Consider the following 15,603-nt stretch of genomic DNA (forward strand, 5'->3'; position numbering starts at 1 on the left):
AACCAATAATAATCATATAACATGAACATAAGATTAAAGAAATTGGGGCGTCAAAGAATAGCCACAATAAGAGCATCATATAGGAATCAATAGCATAATTCAAACGTATCACATATTAGCGCAGGAGCCGCCCTACAGGTCCATTACGTGACATAGCTAATTCAGCAGTTGGAGAGTCACAAAGTTCACTCCTGTAAGCATTCTAATGGCCCCATTTCTTGTCCCACATCCCAGGGCAACCGCGCACTTTGTATACTGTCTTTTCTGCAATCATGCAGCGGTCCATTTCGGCCCCCCAACCCACCACCAGCGGCCTTTCTTGAGAGCCCCACTTCATAGCAATGGAGCATTTAGCCAGTAGAAATACCAGTGCTGCCCATTGCAGTTCTTGATTATTAAGGTCGTTGGCCCCCCATATATCCAGAACACAGGGCTTAGGCGAGGGTGAGAGTGGCTTACCCAAGGAGTCACCCATTTTCCTGAGAACCACACCCCAAAACTGCTGTACCCTCGGGCAATCCCACAGTATGTGAAAGAAGGTGCCAAGTAAATTACAGCCTCACAGGCATAACGGGTCAGGGCGTCGTCCAATTTTCGCCAGCGTAGGAGCGGACATGTTCGTCCTATGCAATACCTTCAGTTGAATCAGTCGGAACCTGTGGCAGATAGCCGACTGCCTAGGGGACATGAGGGCCGAGTGCCAATCCTCCTCGTCTAAAGGACCCAGGTCTGCTTCCCATTTGGTGCACAACGACTGAAAAGAGTTGGGGAGATTATTACATAGTTTGAGATAAGTGTAGGAGATAGCTTTCTCAGACAGCGGCTCAGATAATAGTCTGTCTTCTAAGGGAGAGATATGAGGAATGGAAGAGAGGTCTGGGATGGCGGTCCGGATGGCATGCGAAATCTGTAAATATCGAAAAAATTCCGTGGATGCAAGGGAGTATTTAGTCTGGAGGGCACTAAAGGACAGGATGGCCCCCTTCTGGACAAGGTCTCCTAACTCAGAGATCCCCATCATGTCCCACTTGTCAAATCCCTGGGAGAAGTAGAGGGCGCCCAGGCGCTGCGATGACCATAAGGGGGTAACTTTAGAGAGCGTGTCTGCCCATCCCAGACTCTTGTTGGGTCTGTGCCATAGTGTAACCGTGTGAGCCACGGGGCTAACGTATCTATGTTTAGTGGGCTTACTGTAAAGGGCCCCCAAGTATCCCTCCCGCCCGGTCTGGCATCTATCAAGGAGGAAGGCCGGATTGGGGGGTGAGCCATGTATCCAATGGTTAACAGCCACCAATTGCAACGCCCAATAGTAGAGGCGGAGGTTGGGTAGAGCAATGCCCCCGTCATACTAGCCCTGGAAGAGTTTACACAGGGCAATCCAAACAGCCCCACCATCCCATAATAGGAGACGGAGTTCACTTTCCACTGTACAAAAATAGGAGTCAGGGACAATTCTGCAGGGCATAGAGGAAGCGCGGAAGAGCCAGCATTTTAAAAAGTGCCGCCCTCCCCGGAAGGGAGAGCAAGAGGGAGCGCTAGTGGGCAACGTTGCTGCGGAGTCTGCGCAAGGGGCCTAATAAATTACGATCATGAAAGACTGTCGGGTCAGGCGTAATATAAATACCGAGGTATTGGAAGCCGTCCGTGGCCACCGCGATGGAAAACCCGCGGGGGAGTCGCGGAGGGGGGCCATGCAATATATATAGGGTTGATTTGGACCAATTGATAGAATAGCCCGAATATTTCCCAAAGTTACTGAGGACATGGAACAAACTGTTAATGGAAGATCGGGGGGAGGATACGTAAATCAGGATGTCATCGGCGTAGTGGGAGATTTTGTCCGTTACATCGTCATTCTACTGGAAACCTCTGATAGAGACATCTGGAAACCGGACTGATCATCATGTATGAGGGAACGAAGCACGAGGAGGAGACAGTTAGCCAGCAGCTTAGCTAGGACCTTCGCCTCCACACTGATCAGGGAGATCGGCCGATAAGAGCTGCAGTCAGTGGGCGGTTTAGTCGGCTTGAGTATGACTGCAATGGAAGCCAATCGCTGGGCAAACGGGAGTACACCGTCGTCGCGGCTTTGTATAAACATGTGTCGCAGATGAGGGATCATTTCTCTGGCCATATCCTTGAGGAATTCGACAGGGACCCCATTAGGGGCCTATGGCTTTGCCGGAGTTAAGGGCGAAGAGTGCCGTAGTGAGTTCCTCCACTGTGATCTCAGCGTCAAGGGTCGCCTGATCCTCGTCAGATACGACAGGAAGACGCATCTCCGCCAAGAGTTGCCGAGATTCTTCAGGCGTATAACAGGGACCAGCAGTGTATACGCGCTCTAGATGATCGGGAAAGGCTTCCGCTATATCCTGTGGGTCTACAACAGTAACTCCGTCTGGCCTAAGGATGGAGGACACCCTTGTCGAACCCTGGTCGCGTCTCTCCAACCACGCGAGCATTTTACCCGCGGCATCTCCGAACTCATAAACACGATGACGTGTGTGGAGCAAGTGGGCCAGCACTTTTTCCTGAGCCAGCGCTTTATAAGCCAATTGTTGGACACGGAGGCGGTAAGCAGTGTCATCGGTGGGGGCAGTGTTATGTGCAGTTTCAAGGTGGATGAGGTCAGATTCCCCTTGGAGGATCTGTTCATTATTTTTCCGTAGATAGCCTGTTTTTAGTGTTAAAGCCTCGCCCTTCATAACGGCCAGGTCTGCCTCCCACAGTGTCACTGCCGAGTCAACTGAACCGGCATTTTCAGTGAAATAAAACTCTGTGCATTCAAGAAGGCCGTATTTAATATCAGGGATCTGCATAAGCCAGGGGCTGATAACAATAGGGCCTCGGGTGTGTGGGCGATGGTAGGTCAGGTCCACACTGAGCGGTGAGTGATCAGATTTGCCTCATGGAAGACGCTGAGGCCGGACAAAGAAACCGAGATCAGTGACAGGACAAACTAAATAATCAATGCGGGACATGCTTTTGTGTGCATTTGAATAGTGTGTAAAGTACGATGTAGTCGGGTAGCAGTGGCGCCATATGTCTACCAGCCCCACTTCGTGCGCGAAGTCGGAAAGATCCGAGCGAGATCGATGAGAGCTGCACTTAGGACTGCAATCTAGGTCGTGGCACATTGTACTGTTAAAATCCCCGCCAATCAGAAGTGTACCGACAGGGAGGCGCAACATACCTGTGCCCAGCTCTCTAAGGGATTCTTGGATTAGCATTGGTGGAATATACACGGAGAGTAAGTTTAACGGGCCGCCCTCCCATGTAGCCTCAACAAGCGCAAAACGGCCCAGAGGGTCAGCCCATGTCTTGGAATAGGTAAGTGCAAGGCTTTTCTTAATTAGGATCCCAGTAACACGGGAGCCAGAGGTGAAACCCACGTGGACTAGTAATGTATATCCACTCCGTTGAAGAGCCCGACAGGTGTTACCCACTAGGTGCGTTTCCTGCAACAGGACGATATCGGGGGAGTGGCGTCGCAGATACTGTAGGACCACACTTCTCTTAATTTTGTGCCCTAGCCCATTCACATTCCAGGACAGAATCGTGAGGGTTCTAGAATGGGGATGCGTCATAGTGATGGACCAAATGGATCAGCTGGGCAGAGAGGTGAAAATAAGGCTGGAGGATTTGCCTGGGTGGCAAAACAAGGTAGGGCACTGAGAGAAAAAGGCAGCAAAACATTAGGGGACTAAATAATCTCTGGGTGAACGGCTAATCAGCGTGAAAGCTACAGGAGGCAGAGCGTCAAGACCAATGTGACCAAAGAGGACTCCGCAGAAAAACAAAAAAAACAATGCAAACTATAATACAATGATAACGAAACAAATCCAATCTCCCCCACCACCCTTTCCCACCCCCATCCCAGATGCCCTGCCCTCGGACTTCAAACTATACACACCCCAACTAAGCAGAGTGCCGGTCGCCCTCCCAACCATGTCGGGGGTATCCGGTGAGCCGATGCCACCACCCGCCTGACACAAACAATGAAATGATCAATTTACATGAGTATCAAAAATAAACAGTTCCCAGTGTGATATTCACATCGTAAAAAGGTGTACCTGTTAAGCAGTCAGCATGTCTCAGCACTGGGCCGGAAGAGGCACCCTCTGAACTCAGAAGTGGTCAGGGTGCGGAGGGCCAGTAGTCAGAGCAGGTCCAGCAAAAAAGTCACAGAAAACATAAATCAGGTTCGTGGAGCAGCGAAGAAGCCCCAAGCAAATCAAACATCTCGTAACGAGGAGGCATCATTCCCCAGTAGCATGGACACCGGTATAGAGTTCTTGACTGCCTGGCATCTGATCGTCATGGCTGTTTTCCTCATGGTCATCACGAGCGTCGCGGTGTTTCGGAGATTTACCAACTCGGCGCCAACCCTCCAACCAGTCCCAGACCTCATCTGGTGAGAAGAAGAACCACGCTTTACCGTCCATTTCCACGTGCAATTTTCCTGGGAAGAAAATGGAGTACTTGATGTGTTTATCTCGCAGGGCTTTCTTAACCTCCAGAAAGCTACGTCTCCTGTCCTGAACCTTCATGGTGAAGTCTGGGAAGAGCGTAATACGAGCATTTTCTAGTAGGAGAGGCGTGCCCGTCCGGGCAGCTTGAATAATGGCGTCACGGTCTCGGAAATTGAAGACCCTTGCGATGATAGGTCAGGGAGGGGCCCCCGGTTTAGGCTTCCCCCCCGGAACTCTATGCACCCGTTCGATGGAGAAGTAGGCTGAGAGTTGCTTTGGCCGGAGATGTTGCGTGATAAGGTTTTCCACAAACAAGTCTGCGGCCGGTGCCTCCATTCGCTCCGGAACACCCAAAATGCGGATATTGTTGCGTCGCGCCCTCCCTTCATAGTCGTCCAGGAGGTCGCTCATCTGTCGTTGTTGTTGCTGGAGTTGGGCCACTTGTTGCTGGAGAGTAGAGGTGTCTTCTATAAGGGCCGCAGTCTTAACTTCAAATAAACACTACTGGGTATGGGCTCCCAAGCAGCAAGGCCAAGCCATAGCCTTATGTATCAACAAACAAAGAACGCCAATGCTGCCATTAGTTATTTCTCAACATATCTGAAAAATGAGCCAGAGAAAATCAAAGAAATTCCAAATGAAGTAAAAAATGTATAAAAGTGAAGATTCTGGAAAGGGGCGACCACTCGGTCCCCCCGAACGTATGGTGAAGTACCCCGATCCTCCCGGGAGGCCATCTTGGGTGGGAGGCGAGTCTCGGCTGGTATGCCCGAAGCGGCGTAGCCGGGGCGCGCTTTTTCCCGCCCTGGAGTGGGTTGTCCTAGACACTGAAGCCGCCAGCCACGCCCCCGGAGGCGGGCGGAGGCGGGTTTACGCCCGCCCGAAGACGGATAAAAGGAGCAACAAGCCAAGGAAGCATCCTCTTTTTCCTGTGCTCTGAAGCTGCACCTCCCCGCTGCACGTGAGCTCGAGACGGAACGAAGAGCCAATTTTGAGTGTTGTAATTTTGTTCTTGTTCTTTCAGATATCTTCGTTGGAGAATGCCGGGCAAGAAGGTCGGAAAGCGGGTCGGTACCGATCAGATGCTCCGCATGCTCGTAAAGGACATGGCCGAGATGAAAAAGCAGATGGCGGCAATGAACGGGGTTGGAGGCCCGAAGCGAATCGTCGGACCAGCATTACCGGGAGTAGTCCCCAGCGGGAGAGGCAAGAGGTCCAAGAGGGGGGCACCTGGGGGGGAGGCCCCGGTTCCCGATACACCGATCGAGGAGCCAATCCCGGTTCCGAAGGAGGGGCAACCGATCCCCGTTGTTGTCACCCCGGTGAACGGGGAGGATATGCCTCCCGAGTTGGCTGCACAACTGGCAGCGTGGTTGGGAAAGGATAGTGAGGGCACCACGGCGGACGACGCCAGGGCAGTAATGAGGCAATTGCAAGAATCTAGAGAGGCTGCGAAGGCACCATCTTCTGTTCCCCCACAGGTTCCGGTGGGTGAGACCGCAGCGGGCACGAGTTCGGCGGCAAGTACAGCTCCTAGTTCAGGTAAGCGGCTACTGCCGATTGCGGGGGAGGGGTCTGTACCTTCACGAAGGGAGAACGTAGCCCAGCATGTTCCACTCGAAGTTAAGGAAAATTTTTGGGCTGATAAGTATGTAAACATGTTTTCTTTGCTTACCGACCACTACGAGATCGAGCATGTGAAGGGTCAAAAAGAGCTTCTGCATCCGAGTGTTTGGCGCGCCAAAATGGCCGCCTTTAAGGTTGATGAGAACATAGGTACCTGGGGCAGAGCGTTTGGCATATTCACCTCAATTATGGAGGAACGAAGGCCTGAGTTGTTGCCCGAGTTGCCCATATATCAGACACGTATCATGGAGTATTCTCAATCATACGAGGGCAATCAGTGGTTTTGCTATGACAATGTTTTTAGGAAGGCCAAAGAGCACGACCCAGCTCTGACCTGGGATTGTTATGACTCAATTTCTTGGCAAAAAATGGAGAATTCAGGCATGTTAAAAGTACCATTGTCGGGGGGTAACGGGGGTGAGTCTTCCCGCCAATCCTCTGGGACACCCTTTCGGACGGGTGCAGGTAACGAGCATCACTCGAAGTCGAGTGGCAACGCAGGTAAAAAGGGGATTTGTTGGAATTTTAACAGGGGAAAATGTACAAGGCCCCAGGGGTCGTGCAAGTTTAGACACGAATGTGGGGGGTGTGGACAGTCCTCCCATCCCGAGACCATGTGCAGAGCCAAAACGGGTAATAACGGTGGTAGGGGAAGCGCCAAACAGGTCTGAAATAGTCCGAGGGGTGCCTTTACCTACCCCGGTTGATACCATGGCAATGATTCCTTGGCTCAATGAATACCCGGATCATGTCTCCGCTGGGGTGTTGCGAGACGGGTTTTCGTATGGTTTCCGCATTCCAGTGGGGGATTTTCAGGGTAGAACAAGTTGTAAGAACCAACTGTCGGTCCTGCAGCATACGGCGGTGGTACAGGTAAAGGTTGGGAAAGAGGTGACTCGAGGGCGGGTTGCCGGTCCATTCGATTTACCACCGGTTGCTAACTTTGTTTGTTCCCCCTTAGGGGTGGTCCCCAAGAAGGACCCGGGTGAGTTTAGGCTAATACATAATTTGTCAGCCCCACGAGGTCTTTCCGTGAATGATGCGATAGACCCGGAAGTGTGTTCGGTGCGGTACGCATCTTTCGATGAGGCCGTCGCCATGTTGAATCGCCTGGGGCCCGGGGCGCTGATGGCAAAATCAGACATCGAGTCAGCGTTCCGGTTGCTCCCGGTACACCCAGACGATCAGCGTCTCCTTGGTTTCATGTTTCAGGGTCGCTATTACATGGATAAATGTATGCCAATGGGATGCTCCATATCTTGTGCTTATTTTGAAAAGTTCAGTTGTTTTCTGCAATGGGTATTCACGAGAAAGACGGGTTTTCAGCATGTTATGCATTATCTCGATGATTTTCTGTTCCTGGGGGCAGCCGGGGATCCAGAATGTGGACAGGCTTTAAGAGAATTTTGTGGCTTGATGAGTCATTTTGGTGTGCCATTGGCACCAGGTAAGACTGTGGGGCCATCGACTTCGCTCGAGTTTCTTGGAATAGAGCTCGATTCAGAAGAAGGTTGCTTTCGGCTATCCAAGGAAAAGGTGGGGAAATTCAGGGCCTCCCTTGAAACATGTATTCGGGAGACTAAGGTGAACTTGCATCAATTGCAGCAAACTGTGGGTCAGTTGAATTTTGCCCTTAGAGTAATGCCAATGGCCCGCCCCTTTTCCCGCTCGATTGCACAAGCCATGGTCGGTCTTAAAGAGGGACACCATCGCACGAGGCTCTCGGCAGAGATTCGCCAGGACATGCGCATTTGGTTGGCATTCCAGGCGGATTTCAATGGTCGCATTGTCTGGAACAAGCCGGCGGTGTCCTCCGAGGAGCTGGGGCTGTGGACAGATTCGGCGGGGAGTATAGGTTTTGGCGCCATATTCGGTACGCAATGGTCGGCTCAAAAATGGCCGTCATGGTGGCACGAGTGCGGGCTGACGAGTAACATTGCTTTTCTCGAACTCTTCCCTATTTTGGTGGCCCTGAAAACATGGCCTGGGGGGTTTCGGGATCACTCTGTGGTGTTCTGGTCTGATAACATGACCGTGGTTGAGTGTATTAATAGTCAGGCAGCACGTTGCAAATGGATTCTGAGACTGCTCAAAGAAATTGTGATATTGTGTATGCAGTTGAATGTGCTCTTTAGGGCAAGACATGTCCCGGGGGTACTGAACCAAGCGGCTGATGCGCTTTCTCGTTTCCGTATGCAGGCCTTCTGGGGTTTTCTGCCCACAGCGGACCCGGTGGCGGCACCCTTTCCCGAAGCGCTCTGGTCTCTCGGTGCCCCGAACTACAAAACCTCGTGGGAGAGAGTTTAGCACCCAGAACAAGGAAGGCATATGAAGGGGCGTTCCGTTCCTATTGGTCCTTTTTGGGTTCTGCTGGGGGGGAGCTTTGGGGCCAGGAAGAGCTTGTCGTAAAATTTTTGCTGTCTTTACATCAGGCAGGCAAATCAGTAGCTACGGCCCAGAGGCATCGGGCCGCCATTTCCTTTATGGCAAGGGCTCATGGGATCCAGGACCCGACAGCGTCTTTCGTGGTGCAGAAAGCGCTACGTGGGTGGCAACGCCTTGAGGGTCGCAGAGTAGATGAGAGGCACCCGATAGGTCTGGATAGGTTGGCCCTGTTATTATCCGTACTCCCAGCGATATGTTCATCCCAGTATGAAACAGTGTTATTCCGGGCCGCTTTTGCGTTAGCATTCCATGGGGCGATGCGGGTAAGCGAACTGGTGGCGAAGAACAAGCGGGATACGGTGGGGGGACTGTGCCGAGAGCACATTCAGGTTAAGGGGGAGACGATGACTGTCTCGTTTGTCAGGTCCAAGGCCGATCAGGGTGCGATTGGGGATTGCGTAGTCATACATCGGATTCCCGGATCTCCCATGTGCCCTGTGGTTTGCGTAGAGGAATATTTAGCGCAGAGGGCGGCATCATGGGGGGGGACCTCGTTGAGGCACGCTGATGCCACCCCACTGACGAGGTTTCAGTTCCAGCGGGTGCTTACAATGGCAATTTCGGCCGCGGGCTTGAACTCCGGCGAGTTTGGGACCCATTCCTTTCGGATAGGGGCTGCTACTGAGGCTACAGCCAGGGGTCTGAGTGTAGAAAAAGTGAAACGTTTGGGGCGTTGGTCCTCGAATTGTTACAAAAGGTATGTGCGGTTGCACATGTTGTGAAGCTGCTATCATGTACTCACGCTTCTTGTTTTTGTTTGGTTTACAGTTTCGCAAGCTTACGAGGCGGGGCGGACTGTGCAGTCGACCCGACACCTGGGAACCAGCGGTCAAACATCACCAGCTGCGAAAAAAGTGGTGTGGGTCGTGGGCCACTCATACGTGAGGCGCGCCGCGGACGTATTCAAAGCAGGTGACATGATTCACATGGCTGGGGAATACGGGTACAGGGTGACCTTCTACGGAAGGGGCGGGCTCTGTATTGACCAGTTTCAATCCTTTTTCGAGGGTTTGTTAGGGCGGACCAGGTCACCGCCATCTATAATCATAGTCCATCTTGGGGGCAACGATTTGGTGACCACTGGTAGACGACTTCTTCTCGAGGCGATACTTTCCACAGTAAGTTGGTTGGCGAGAAGGGTTCCAGGGTGCACAATTGCATGGTCCCATATGATTCCACGTAAGGTGTGGCGGGGGGCGAATTCGGTTTCTGCTATAAATCATTCGGTGAAGAAAGTAAATAACAAATTGGGTAGATTGTTTCGTTCAAGTGCACTGCATTCTATTCCTCATGGTTGTATCAAGGGGGACTGTATGTATTTGGGGGATGGGGTCCATTTGTCCCGGGTAGGGAATGAGTTACTCATAGGAGACCTCATAGCCTGGCTAAAGAGTTTAAAACATGACCTTTAGGCAGGAGTTTTTTGTGGGGGGTTCGGATAGCCGGTCAACTATCCGGCCTGTGGCGGTAAGGTCATGATCGGTGAGCAGTAATTGGAAGATCCCTATGGGGGGGGGCGTCACCCATTACGGATGGGAGCGCCCGGGGGAGGTGGCCATTGGCCCCTCAACGGGGAGGCGGCCCTTCTAAGGATGGGCCGTCGAAAGGAAAGGGAAGGCGGTCAAGGCCCCTTCCTGGATAGGAGGGGCTACGGGCCCCTCCTGGGAATTTCCCGGGGCCAGGACACCTGCGACGGCAGATGTGGTAAGTTGTGTGGGGTGGGGAGGGGGGTTTACGCTACCTTCTAGACACCTCACACGAGTCCTCGGACGACCATTAAATGGCGTCGAGTTCATTGGGGCCCCCGTCAAGTCAAGGGAAATTGGTAGATGCACATGAGGTACAGCCTCTGTGCGGTCGCCCCTCGCAAGTGGGGGGGGGTAATTCTGGTTTAGGGATCTGACACCGGTTACGACCTTGCCGTTGGCCCTTAACGTTAGGATGTACAATTTCAAGTTAAAATGTTTTGTAGGATGTTAGTTTCGGCTAGGAGAACCTTTGTATTAGAAATATGTTAAGGTTAGCCAAACATCGTAATGTGGAAATGAAATTGTACGTAATATGAAACTGTTATTTTAATGTTTTGATTTTGTTTCATATTTTAATAAATACGGCCGGGAGGGTCACTCCCTCCCGTCTTCCAAAAGTTCAGAACTGTTTCCGGTTTCCCATCCTTGGGGATTGTGTCGAGAGGGGGTGACGGGTATCTCAGCCATATGGAAAGGGGCGACCACTCGGTCCCCCCGAACGTATGGTGAAGTACCCCGATCCTCCCGGGAGGCCATCTTAGGCGGAAGGCGAGTCTCGGCTGGTATGCCCGAAGCGGCGTAGCCGGGGCGCGCTTTTTCCCGCCCTGGAGTGGGTTGTCCTAGACACTGAAGCCGCCAGCCACGCCCACGGAGGTGGGCGGAGGCGGGTTTACGCCCGCCCGAAGACGGATAAAAGGAGCAACAAGCCAAGGAAGCATCCTCTTGTTCCTGTGCTCTGAAGCTGCACCTCCCCGCTGCACGTGAGCTCGAGACGGAACGAAGAGCCAATTTTGACCCACCCACCAGCCCCTGAAGACAGCAAGTGGTTTTGAAATAAAGTTTTGATGTGATAACTCTATTTCTTACAGGTTGTTATGATTAAAATGTTATTTGAGTATGCAATAAAGTGAATGATTCTTTACAGTATGTTTTTCGAATAAAGTATTTTGCACAAGTGTTGATCAGTAATCATACGTGAAGCAGTTATGGTTGTTTTAATTTAGTGATTTTAGTTAATTGTCGTATTTATTTTGGTCGGGCGGTAAGGTCATGATCGGTGAGCAGTAATTGGAAGATCCCTATGGGGGGGGCGTCACCCATTACGGATGGGAGCGCCCGGGGGAGGTGGCCATTGGCCCCTCAACGGGGAGGTGGCCCTTCTAAGGATGGGCCGCCGAAAGGAAAGGGAAGGCGGTCAAGGCCCCTTCCTGGATAGGAGGGGCTACGGGCCCCTCCTGGGAATTTCCCGGGGCCAGGACACCTGCGACGGCAGATGTGGTAAGTTGTGTGGGGTGGGGAGGGGGGTTTACGCTACCTTCTAGACACCTCACACGAGTCCTCGGACGACCATTAAATGGCGTCGAGTTCATTGGGGCCCCCGTCAAGTCAAGGGAAATTGGTAGATGCACATGAGGTACAGCCTCTGTGCGGTCGCCCCTCGCAAGTGGGGGGGGTAATTCTGGTTTAGGGATCTGACACCGGTTACGACCTTGCCGTTGGCCCTTAACGTTAGGATGTACAATTTCAAGTTAAAATGTTTTGTAGGATGTTAGTTTCGGCTAGGAGAACCTTTGTATTAGAAATATGTTAAGGTTAGCCAAACATCGTAATGTGGAAATGAAATTGTACGTAATATGAAACTGTTATTTTAATGTTTTGATTTTGTTTCATATTTTAATAAATACGGCCGGGAGGGTCACTCCCTCCCGTCTTCCAAAAGTTCAGAACTGTTTCCGGTTTCCCATCCTTGGGGATTGTGTCGAGAGGGGGTGACTGGTATCTCAGCCATAATTCAAGAGACATAGACATAGATCCCCTCACTTTATGTTTGAATCGATTGTGAGATGTTGATATGTTGAGAAATAACTAATGGCAGCATTGGCAGTCTTAACTTCAACATCTTTGACTTTGGAGTCAATTTTACGCAGATCAGCCCTTAACAGTGTCACCTCTATGTTGACCGCGCCAATCCAAGTCTCTAGGGAGAATCTGACTCCAGCAATTGCCTGCATGACGTCTTTAAGGGTCAGGGTTTTCGCTCCCGGCGAGGGTGACGCAAGGTTCAGAGTTTCAGGGGAGGCAGCAGTTTTACCATCGCCCTTCGTGCCCCAGGAGTTCTTGTTGAGCTGCCTCTAGTTGGAAGGCCTGGTCCCCTTATTCGACGCCATTTGGAGCAGCGATGGTAAGGTGGTAGAGTGTGGGGGGCCACAGAGGAAGATAAGTGGCAGCAGTAAAGGCAGTCCCTAGTACTTGATCAGGGAGCTCGCGCCTGTCGGAAAAGGTGAGACGTTGTAGGGGCCCACAACACCTGAGGAACAGCAACCACGAGGAGGAGTGAGCGTCTGTTAGTATCCCTGTGGGCCACAAAGGAGCAGAGAGGCAGCAAAGTCAGCGGGTGGGCAGAAACAGGGGGCAGGAGGCACCACTGGGCGGAGGGTGGTATATCAGGGGTCTAGGACCACTTCAGCAGGCAAAGGCAGGTACAGCGTAACAGATGGCAGCAAGAGGCCCTGCGACTCCCCAGGAGGACAGGCCTGTGGACAGGGCCTGAGGTAAGGCGGGCTCCCCAGCAAGTCGCACCGCTTCCTACGTATGGGTTCAAGACATCACGCATGCAGCGTGATAGCGCGGGTGGAGCGGTCAATACAGCGGATAACGCCAGGGCCACGGTGATGATGCGGTGCGGTATAGTGTTTCTCACCTCTTGGTGAACTGCGCAGTAGGCGGAAAGTCTGGGTAAGCAGGGGCAGGAGGCTAGGCTGGCAAAAGTGGGGGTAGAACCTCTTGAAGTCGTGGCTCGTACTGAGGCGAGAAGCTGCGGCACCGCAGTTGAATTCCGGAGCAATCAGGCCAAGAGAGTAGGCAGCCTCCTGGCCCTTAGATGACCGGCGGTAGTACCCTCCAGGTGGCGAAATTGGCGTAGAAAATAGCAGATCGCGCCTCAGGTGGCCGGCGGAGGTCCTCGCTTAGTCTCGGTCCGAAGCGCCAGAGTCTGCTCAGTGCCCACAGGCCCAGATCCTTCCCAGTGGCCGGGACAGTCAGGAGAGGAGTCGGAGCTCCGATACGGGTGCCATCTTGCCCACGACGAGAGACACACACAACAGGGCTTCCATGGCGGTCCAGCAGCAGGAGCCAGCCAGCTTCGTCCTCACAGCAGGCACTAGGATACACCACGGGGTCCCTCGAGTTTGAGGGGTGTCCCCGGATAGAAAGGCGGATTACTGCAGCGGATATGCAGGCGAGGGTCGAGAGCCGCTCTATTCAGCGACCATCCCCGCTGGCTAGTAGCCACGCCCCCGTCCAATGAGAACTTAAATGAGAACTGACAAGTTACTTTTAGATAGATTAAGTTAGGAGAATTAAAGTATAAAAACCCCTGGATTTGACTAGAAGTGGTCGCTTTTTCAATTTCTATCGGAGATGCTGCCCGTTTGCTGACCGATTCCTGGATGTAAGACTCTATCTATTTTACCTTGTTTGCTTTGCAGGACTAAAGGATAAGATGAGGGTGTTAGGCAGGGATGTTAGGAGAGAATGAAGTTGGAACTATCTGTTCTTTGCTAAACTTTACTGAAATCTAAACTGAAGCAATTTTTCTTGAGCTCTGAATAAAATGATCATTATTGAAGATTTTACTAAATAAAGATTTGCCTAATGCATACATGTCAGACATAATAAAGTTTTGCTTTTAATAAAATTGGGAAATGGAATCTTAAAAGCTGGTCTTGTGATTTTCCTACGCCTAATTTTCTTTCTAGCAGATCCATTGCCATTAAGGTGGTGTGTCTGAATAATCAAATGTTTAATACACTATGATAAATTGTTTTTAAAAATTGCAGGTGTGAATAATAAATAGTTAAATAGGTTTAGACGCTCCACCAAATGATCCAGCATTTCTCCATTGTGATTCACTAAAAGCTTTGAAGCCAAGTGTAAGTGAGCAGAGTAAATTCGCAGTGTTATGGGCCCCACTGGTGCATGTTTTGTGTATTTAAAGGTTTCAGGGAAATGGTGAGTGATGATTAGAAATCATTTCTGGAGCCGCGCTGTAGCACGCCAAGATTTTTTAATCTATTTTCTTTCATAATTGAATAGTTTTATACTACTGTTTTAGAATCTGAAGATGGTGTCATTATGATTCAACAAATATTCATAAAAAGTAGCTCTTGAACAAAGGGGTCTGTTGTAATGTAACTGGGCAATTATGGATATTCTTAAATGTAACTTTGCCTGCTTGAAAACCAATACAATAAAGTTATTAAAAAAGTAGCTTTTGGTCCACGGGGTCTATAGATCAAAAGTCTATGATCGGTGTACTTGTTTATAATCTTACATCTGAAAGAGACAGCTTCACAATTATAAATAGGAAAAGTTTCACATGTTAAGTTCAGTGAATCGCAAAAGACAATTGCATAGCCATCATTCCCCACGTTTACCTTGCCTGTCGTGTCTGCTAATGACATAGCCTAGAGGCAATGCTAGAACCAAATCTGGTTTAGATGTTTCTTACAGCCATGTTTCAGTTAAAAATGCTATATGTGGGAGATGAGACTAAAAAATAATAAAATTCCGACTTATGTTTATGAAGAAAACGAGCATTAATTAAAAAGCAGCTCGTAGAATTGACTTCAAACTCTGTCTGTTCAGCCATCCTAATCTGCTTAGACCTAATAACCAGGCCAGACAAACATGGAGTGAACTAACAAACTATACAGCGCGAATCATCAAGATATCCTTCACACTGTGATAAAATACAGTCAGAACGCTTACCTGGCAAATTCCTCCCTACCAGCTCTGGTGCCTTCCAAACGCTGCCGGGCACAGACGGGCGCCTTTGGGACATCATCGATGCGCCCACTGTGCAGTCGCGCTCCCATGACTCTTCAAGTAGTTTTTTAGCCTAAGAGACGAAACTGCTAACTGCAAAAAATGGTATTTACGAGTACGAGTACACGTGAGTACGGAGCGCAATGGACCATCATAGTACCTAGTGCAATGAAAATCCAAAGTTTTAAAAACAAAGCAGTTAAAATTCCAGGTACCAATTCCGCTTTTACTGCAAAGTGCAAATGACCGTAATGTGCAATGATACTTGATGTTGTCATGTAGATATTTGTTCAATTTTCTTATAAGTTATGTATGTTGCAGTAGTGGAATTATTACATGGTACTAGTGATTTCTAAATTACTTTACCACCTTATCAAGCTTTAATCAGTGAATAGCCTATTGTTTCATAAGGCATATATGAATATATCAGGTGACGTTTTTTTGCCACAAGGGAGGGAGTTGAGCCAGCATTCTTTTTTAATTCT

At 50.4% G+C, this 15,603-nt stretch overlaps 1 long non-coding RNA gene across 1 annotated transcript in view; it reads right to left on the reverse strand.

Moving 5' to 3' along the window:
- LOC147725315 (uncharacterized) overlaps nucleotides 1–15,202 on the reverse strand; it is an 83,117-nt gene extending 67,915 nt beyond the window's left edge. The window contains exon 1 of the long non-coding RNA XR_015309814.1: nucleotides 15,062–15,202. This is a non-coding gene — a long non-coding RNA (uncharacterized LOC147725315). The remainder of the gene's footprint in view (nucleotides 1–15,061) is intronic.
- Nucleotides 15,203–15,603: the final 401 nt, after the last annotated feature.

This window comes from Lissotriton vulgaris, chromosome 3_2, assembly GCF_964263255.1.
Source record: "Lissotriton vulgaris chromosome 3_2, aLisVul1.2, whole genome shotgun sequence".
In the NCBI taxonomy this organism is placed as follows: Eukaryota; Metazoa; Chordata; class Amphibia; order Caudata; family Salamandridae; genus Lissotriton; species Lissotriton vulgaris.